This window comes from Triturus cristatus, chromosome 12 (assembly GCF_964204655.1).
Source record: "Triturus cristatus chromosome 12, aTriCri1.1, whole genome shotgun sequence".
Taxonomy (NCBI): Eukaryota; Metazoa; Chordata; class Amphibia; order Caudata; family Salamandridae; genus Triturus; species Triturus cristatus.
In genome coordinates, this window is record NC_140595.1 from 110,417,395 (window position 1) to 110,425,490 (window position 8,096).

Below are 8,096 nucleotides of genomic sequence, written 5' to 3' on the forward strand. Positions count from 1 at the left end.
TAACAGAGGCACCTTCACAGGGCTTCAGCACTTACTATGACTCCCGCAGCTGTCATTACCTTTTAGAACTGGATCCCTGTCAGATTTTAACATGTAAGAAGTTACAAAAGTACTGCTGTTCAGATTTTATTCTATGCAGACTTTAAGTGGATATCTGGATGTCATGGATTGGGACCTCCTAGCCTCACTTGCACTCCACTGCTTAGTACCCTGTTCTCCTTATTGTTGTGCGTTAAAGGTCACTTAGGATTTGCATCCCAGACATGGGCATTTGGATAGGTGGTTGACAGCAAGCCTTAAGTTTAATAAAGTTAAACGGCTCAATTCTGCTAAGATTTCTGCCATTGTTATAGTCCCGTACTGTAGAAATGAGCCTTTTTAGGGGCCCACCGGTGCAGGGGTTCACCCTTATCTGTCCACGGGTCCTTAGGCCAACAAAATAGAGCTTGGCACGGAAGCTGGAATATCAAATATGTTTATTCACTCATGAGTGAAACCACGTCCATACAACACCCTCAAGTGTTCCAGGAGGCAGTGGCTTGAATACACAGACCATGGGCCTTTTATACTGAGTTTTCTGCACTGGTAAGCATGTAGTTACAAATAGATGGTACAGACCTACACAAGAATAACTACCGACAAACCTGGGCAAATGGGAAATCACTTAGTCAGCAAAGTGGGAGGGGGAGCAGGAGTGCTTATGGCAGCACTAAGAGATTGACAGTTGAGTCTGAGACCAGGTGTTACAGCTGCTACAAACTCTTTAGCATGCATATTGCTTTTAGCTGAGTCAGGAAGTTAACTAAAATAGATAGCACAGGCAGGGAAAAACGACGAGCAGCCGAGGATGGAAGAATTACATTGCTGACAAAATGGATGCCACAAACAAGATGGCTTCAGCTTATGCTAACAGATTATCTGTGATTTCCACAGTACCACTTAACTTCAGGTTGCCGTTCAAGGCTTGGTACTCTCACATCTGGAAGATGGTTACACCCTGGGGAAGCTGCTGTGCTTATGCTATGCATAAATGTATTCTCTTTCTGGAAACAGTACAGGTGCAAAGAGGAGTGCCACATCTGTAGCCAAGGGCAATTGACCTATCCGAGAGAAAAGTCAACACAAATAGTACATCTTTTTCCTGTATGATTAGGATGAAATGATCTTGAGGTGAACCGCCATCACCGCAATTAGAATGAGTTGAGGGTTCCCAAAGAGACTGCTCTATTTGGGAGAGAGATACTTATTGATGATGATTGTTTCAGATCTACAGCGTGCTTCAGGTTTGGTTGGGGTATGGATAGGGGTAAGTGTTCGACCAGAAAATAGAAGCTCTCATTTTTCAGCGGAAGCCCTCCATTCTCAATCGAAGTCTATTCTTGTGTAACCACTGCTGAATGGTGACATCTGGCTCTCGAGGGTTTTGTACTGACCACCCATTTGTGACAATCCTCTCAATTACATTTTCACCTAAAATGACTGACCAGGCTGACTAAACCAACCCAGTGAATAACTTTCTTTGCACAAAATTCTTCATGTTGGTTCTCAAACCCCTCTTTTAAAAACTTTTTTTTTTTTAAAATAAAGAGCCTCCTATTATTCCCTTCCCCTTTTTCTGTTCATGTTCCTCCAGATGTTATTCTTTCAAGAGAGGGGGGGTGGGGGGGGGGTCGCACGTCATCCTCCCCACTACTATCTAGTCTTCTAACATCATATTTTTCTTGGGGAAGGAATCCACCCAGTCACCTGTAAATCTCCTCACCCTCCCCTGTTTTTCCTAAACCCTATAGTAGGTGAGGCCCCCTCTCCTCTACCACTAATTTTATTTTCTTCTCTTAGCGTCTAAACCTTTCTCTGCTTACCTTTGCTTTTTTGACTGTTCTTCGCCTTTCTTTCCGAGTTGTGATAGACCTAGAAGAAAGGCTAAAGCGGTCAATTTTCTCCAATCCTTTTCATTTTGTTTTTTTCTTTATTCGGAAAATGTATAATTACTACATATTTGTAGGGGAATGTTTTTTCAATTTGAAGAAAAGAGTATTGTGTATACCCCTAATCCATGTTTTTAAATAGTACTTCTGAATATCGACTCAAGAGTTCTGTAGAAAAGGTAAGAGGACAGACTATTGAGGGACAAAATAGGGAAAAATAGATTTACTATTCCTAAATTCACATCTTCATACTTTGAAGATTAATTTTCCACTTACGTGCATACAATATTGTGTCCCGTCGATATTGAGGCTGCAGGCCATGTTTTTGACTGCATAGACTCCTGCCCAGCTCTCCCCCTTCAGATGCCCAAGTGCGCCTATGTTTGAGTGCTGCATTTGAGGCAGAGATGTCAGAGCTCTAATCTGGTTTCTGTGACAGCCCTTATGATAATTGGTCACAGATAGGTGACTTGATGATCTAGGCAAGCATTGAAGAATGCAAACTAATTTGGTGGATGGAAAGCTTGGATATCAGCCATTTGTAATTACTAGGGCCACATCTGAATCCATCATTTTACTGCCCACCATGCCACTTCAGATAACACCCAGTCATATGCAAATCATCTTTGGTCCTGCTCCATTAGAAACAGTACAGCCCTCCCTGCCAAGCCAGGTCCTCTGACAACACAAGTAACCCAAGACTTCTTTCGGCCTGTTTCGGCTCTTCAGTCTGGTACAGCTTGGTTCCGGTGGCAGAATGAGCATGGATCCCACGTCTGGGCAGAAGTCTCATTTTGGGTTTCACAACTGGCACTGCGATATGGCAAAGTGCTGGTGCTGGGTGACCTGAACCTACACTCTGTCAAGAGCTGGCCGCACTACAATTAGTGTTACAATCCCCTCTCCCGACCCACCGACACTGACATTTATTAGATCCCATTTTCGCAAACTGGGGAGAGCTAACAGTTGAAACTCCTACTGCAATTCCATGGACAGACCATTACATGAACCCTTTTAGCACTATGATTCCCAACACTCCAGCTTTGAAAAGATCAGGTGCAGGGAGACTTCAGAGGAAATGGGCTAGATTTTCAACAGCCAATTTCAATCATGCCCTACGGGGGAGGGGGGGCAGGCAGGCGAGGTGGGGGGCAGGCGGGCCCACCTGGAGGGAATTATGTAGAAACTGCCTGCAGTGCACTAGATACCTGGATCAGTGAGGCACTTGATCGTGTGGCTCCTTGGGCCACTAGTGCTCTGAGGATACAGTCTAGATCTGCACCTTGATTCAACGAAGAACTAAGGACTGTGAAGTCTTCTTGCAAGCATTTGGAAAGAAGGCGGAGATAAGATTTCTCAGAGAATAGGAAGGCCATATATAAAATCAGTCTCAAATACTACCACTCACTAATAAGGAAAACTCAAGCCGCCTACTATAACACAAAGATAGAACAAGCCGAAAATTCCTCTAGAGAGCGATTTATAATTTTCAGAGTTATCGTCTCTTGATAGAACCTTTGCTCCTAATAACGATTCAGTAGAGTCCTGCAACCTAATAGCAGACTACTTTGCAGACAAGGTAGCAAGGATCTACCCCACCTTCCCGGAGGAAGCACGAAACGGGAGGTCGGATAGGACGGGAGTGCGCAACATAGAGAAGGCAATCTGCCTCTCCAGTTTTAACCTTCCCTCCTTGGACGACCTCAAATCCATGGCTCTGAGCATCAAGTCAGGCTCACCGAGAGACCCCATGAAACTTAGAAATATGAGGGAGAGCATGGACATCCTGGTCTCCTATATCGGGCATCTCCTCAAACTCTCCTTTGAGTCAGGGGTGGTTCCCCAAAGGTGGAAAGAGGCGGTGGTTATCTCCATTAAAAAACAAAAAAAGGGGGTAAACGCAAGTCAGTTGGAGAATCTATGACCGATTTCGCTCCTGCCATTTTTTGCTAAAATTGCTGAAAAAAGGTCAATACTCAACTAACAATGCACATGAACTGGCTCCGCTTACTTCACCCCACGCAATCTGGTTTCTAGGCAACGTATTCCGCAGAATCTGTGCTGCTTCTGTCCACAGAAACCATCTGCAGACATGTAGATGAAGGACAGACGGTGGCACTGGTTCTGTTGGATCTCACCGCAGCATTTGACACAGTTGCCCATCCAATACTCCTACAGCGCCTCATGGAAGGAGGACTGACTAATCTGGCCCTGAAATGGTTAAGATCTTTCTTACAGGACAGGTGCTTCCAAGTGTCCCCAGGGCTGTACTACTCTAAGAGCATCGGGCTGGCTCAAGGGGTTCCTCAGGGTTCTATATTGAGCCCCACTCTTTTTAATCTTTATATGGCCCCTTTGCCAGATATCATTGAGAAATACGGCATTAGTGTCGTGTCATATGCGGATGACACGCAACTTGTAGTATCCTTATCCCAATCTCATGAAGATGCAGTCGCCAATTTCTCCACATGCTTACAGGAGCTGGATGTCGAACAATTGCCTAAAGTTGAACGGCTGTAAGACAGAGGTCCTGATTGTGGGTAAGGCTCCCTCGATATGGTCACCGAGTTGGGGCCGCAGACTCTGGGTACCTCTCCCACTCCCAATGATCAGGTAAAGAACCTGGGGATGTGGTTAGACTCTAAGCTCTTTTGACCACCACACCAGGATGGTGGCAGGGAAGTGCTTCGGAATAATGAAAGGTCTTTGGAAGACCCTAGATGTGCTCCCTGTAGCTGCCAGGAAAACTTAGTCGATGCACTGGTAACTTCCCGCTTGGACTATGGGAATGCGCTGTACATAGGAGCCAGTAGCAAGAGCATTCAGAGACTACAATGCATTCAGAATGTGGCGGCCTGCCTAGTCCTGATGCTCCCTAGAAGAGCCTCTTCCAAGAATGCCCGAGCTACTCTACACTGGCTCCCGGTAAAGGAGGGAATGCATCAGTCACCGTATCCTGCTGGGAAAGGGTCCAAATTACCTACATAACCTACTGTCCCCCCTACACACCGACCAGGACCTTACGATCCTGGGGTTTGGGCAGGTTCAGATTCCAGTTATTAAAAGAATGGGAATTTGGGGGTCGATCCTTTCGCTACCTAGCTGCTAAACAGTGGAACGCTCTTCCCCAGGATCTCCGGGTGGGACAGTCTGAAAACCTGTTCCTAAAAAAAATTAAAGACGTGGCTCTTCCAGATATAGTGCCACTAATTCAGTCTGTTCAATGTTAGCACTACCGTAAGCGTCTAGGGCCGCAGCGCGGGGACACACTAGCTAGTGTAACCAGGCGCTTTACAAGCTCTTTTATTATTATTAAGTAAGAAAACAAAGTGAAGGATGGATTGAAATGTGATCCCGTGCGATCGCTAGTTGCTGAGATTAATTCAAGCATTCCATCCATTGCTTTGTTGCACCCGATGCGTGAATGGTATGTCTAGACGTGGATCCTGTACTCTGTGAGCCATAGAACTCAAACTCCACCCTACTGATTTGCACCAAATGGGGGAGAAACCAGTCTGGGATGGCCTTTCTGGTGGCTTCACCTGGCAGTTTGGGGCAGACTGTTCTCATGAGGGGCAGGGTGAGTACAGATTTGCATAAGGCGGGCCATTGCCTAGAGTGGCATGGTGATTAACACTATGGACTGGAATGTGGCCCCCAAGCGACCACTAGTGATTGAGATTAATTCAAGCAACTTGTTTGTTGCACTTTTATGCAAGCATGGCAGATCCCAGTTTCTGGATTTGGTATTAGAGCTGCTTAAATTTTGTGTGTACGTCATTGCATGAAGTGGTGCTGGAGGAGTGACTGCTCTTAGTTTGTTAGAATTGGTAGGATCATGCATGGGACAGTTTGTGTTGGCATCGAATAAATCCTATTTCAGCTCACCTTTGGACTTGCCCTCTTGCATAGATGGAATGCTGGGCTTCTAAGGTATGACCAGTGATTTACTTTTGTGAGACAGCATTGCAGGCTTTGGGCATACTGAACAAATCTGTCATCCTTGAGTAGGGAGCCAAGAATATCTATTCTCCCATAGCCTTTAGGCAGTACTAGTGTTTGAGGAGAGACCTAGAGGAGTCCTTTCTGCAGAGCATAACATGCTAAAGACTGTTTAAACTGGAGCTTGGAAGAAAAGAATGGTTTGTTAAACACCTACAAAAATGTATTGAAAGACTATCATAAATTAACTCTAAGAGGAGGGAATTCCTGGCTGGCCGTATTGCCAGCTCTAAAAAATCCTCAAGGGACGTTTTTAGGATCGTGAAATCCCACACTAATCCCGCAGCATTACAGTGCAGGTTCCGTCCCTCTCAGGAGCTATGTACTAGTGTTTTGGATTTCTTTGAAGAGGAGATAATGCAGCTCTACTCCTCTTTCCCCCCCCAATTACACAGCCCAGAGTAATGGGAGACGACCATGGCCCACCCAATAACCTGCATGTTTTACACCCTTTCTTCTGATTTCTGCAGAGGTGTCTCTGGCTGAACTGCAGAAATGCAAATCTGGAGGGGCGGAGCTTGGCTCGCGATGAAGATGGCCGCCTGAGCCTCGAGCTCCTCCACGCCGCCAATTATCCTGGGAATATCCGACCACCCTTCACCAACAAACGACATTCGGGAGGTATATTCTTGTGCCTGAGTGCCTCCGCATCCCGACACTGAGACTCCGGGCTCCCTTGGCCGCCCCTATCCGAAGTTACGGGGCTTACCTGCAGGCGGAGCGCTGGGCCTTGGCTCCCCGGGCTGGAGTGGCCGTGGGGCGGAGCTGCGTCGCCCTACGTGCAGGACGGCGCTTTCAGAACAAGCCGGTCCCCGGCGCTACGGAGACTTGACTCGCTTGGCCCCTTGCGGATCCCTGCGGAGGGGGGGACGAAGCCTTGCCCGATCGGGACGCGGTTTTACCGGTCCCCACTGCACAAGCGAAGGAGCTGGATCGACGTGCTGGAAGCTCGGAGGGGAGTCTATGTATCCCCCCATCCCCCCCTGGCGGAAACGAGGCGACCCGGACCGAGATCTGTGCCGCGAGGCGGCCTGCAGCGGGGAGGAAGCGTCGTGGAGGGGCCTTTAACGGAGAGGTTAGTGGACTGCTGGGTGAGCGCTCCCACCCGGACTACGCTGGAACCTAGAAGGTGCGAGTTACGGCCATTTTGCGCCCGCCCTGGGAGACAGTGAGCACCTGATGCCAGACGAGCCCCGGAGGGTGCTCGTGTACTGAGAGTGGGCTGGTGCAGGGAGCGCTAATCTATGAATAATGCCCTGGGGGGAATAGTGCCGAGAACAACCTGACTCTTGCATTGAGCGTGGGAGCAGCGGAGCTCTCCCGAGCCCCGGCTGGGGCTTTGTCTCCCCTGGGAACATTGCCCTCAGACGCCGTGGACATCTAGAAGTAACGCAACCACCGCTGATTCACTGGCCACTCGCCCCGATAGGAGTCGTGCCCTCTGGTAAGCCTGGCCTTCACCACGTGGTCGGCTGCTGCGGGTGTGCCCGGGACATTTGGGATGCAGTGGATGGGTCGTAGGCGCTCATATCGATATTATTGCCAGCAATAACGCACCTGGAAGACTGCACAGTCCTTAACGCCCAGCCTGCCCTGCATAGCGCAGTGACATTGCAGGGAGCGGCCCAAAAGACAAACCGTAGTAGTCTATCCTGCTCTGAGTAGCACGGCCCGAATGCTTTGAAGACTCCAGAGTGGGTGCTTCCACAACTCATATCTACGACATATCACTGCCCCGGAAGCAAGCGGAGACATCTCCGGGCTCACCCCGCACGCGTGCCAGACGCACCCCGGATCGCTCGGAGCCTAGGCGGGCCAGGTGCGGGCACAGCGGGTGCCGGACAACATGGGGGGGGAAGGGCCACCGCGGAGGGGCACAGGCGAAGCTGGAGAAGTATGCATTCCTCAAAGACCGAGGTGCGTCCCCCCCCCCCCCCCCCCCCCGGATAAGACTGCGGAGTTTACGCTGGCAGATGTCATGGCCACGCTGACCCAGATGCAGGCCTCAATCGGCACGATCTCCACGGAGGTTACACTCCTCAGGGCTGATGTCGCTAAAATTAACTAAAGACTGACCGAAGTTGAGGCCGCCACGGCAACCCTCACCCACGACACGGCCGACCAAACGCATACAAACTCTCGAACAGATGCAAAAACAACTACTGG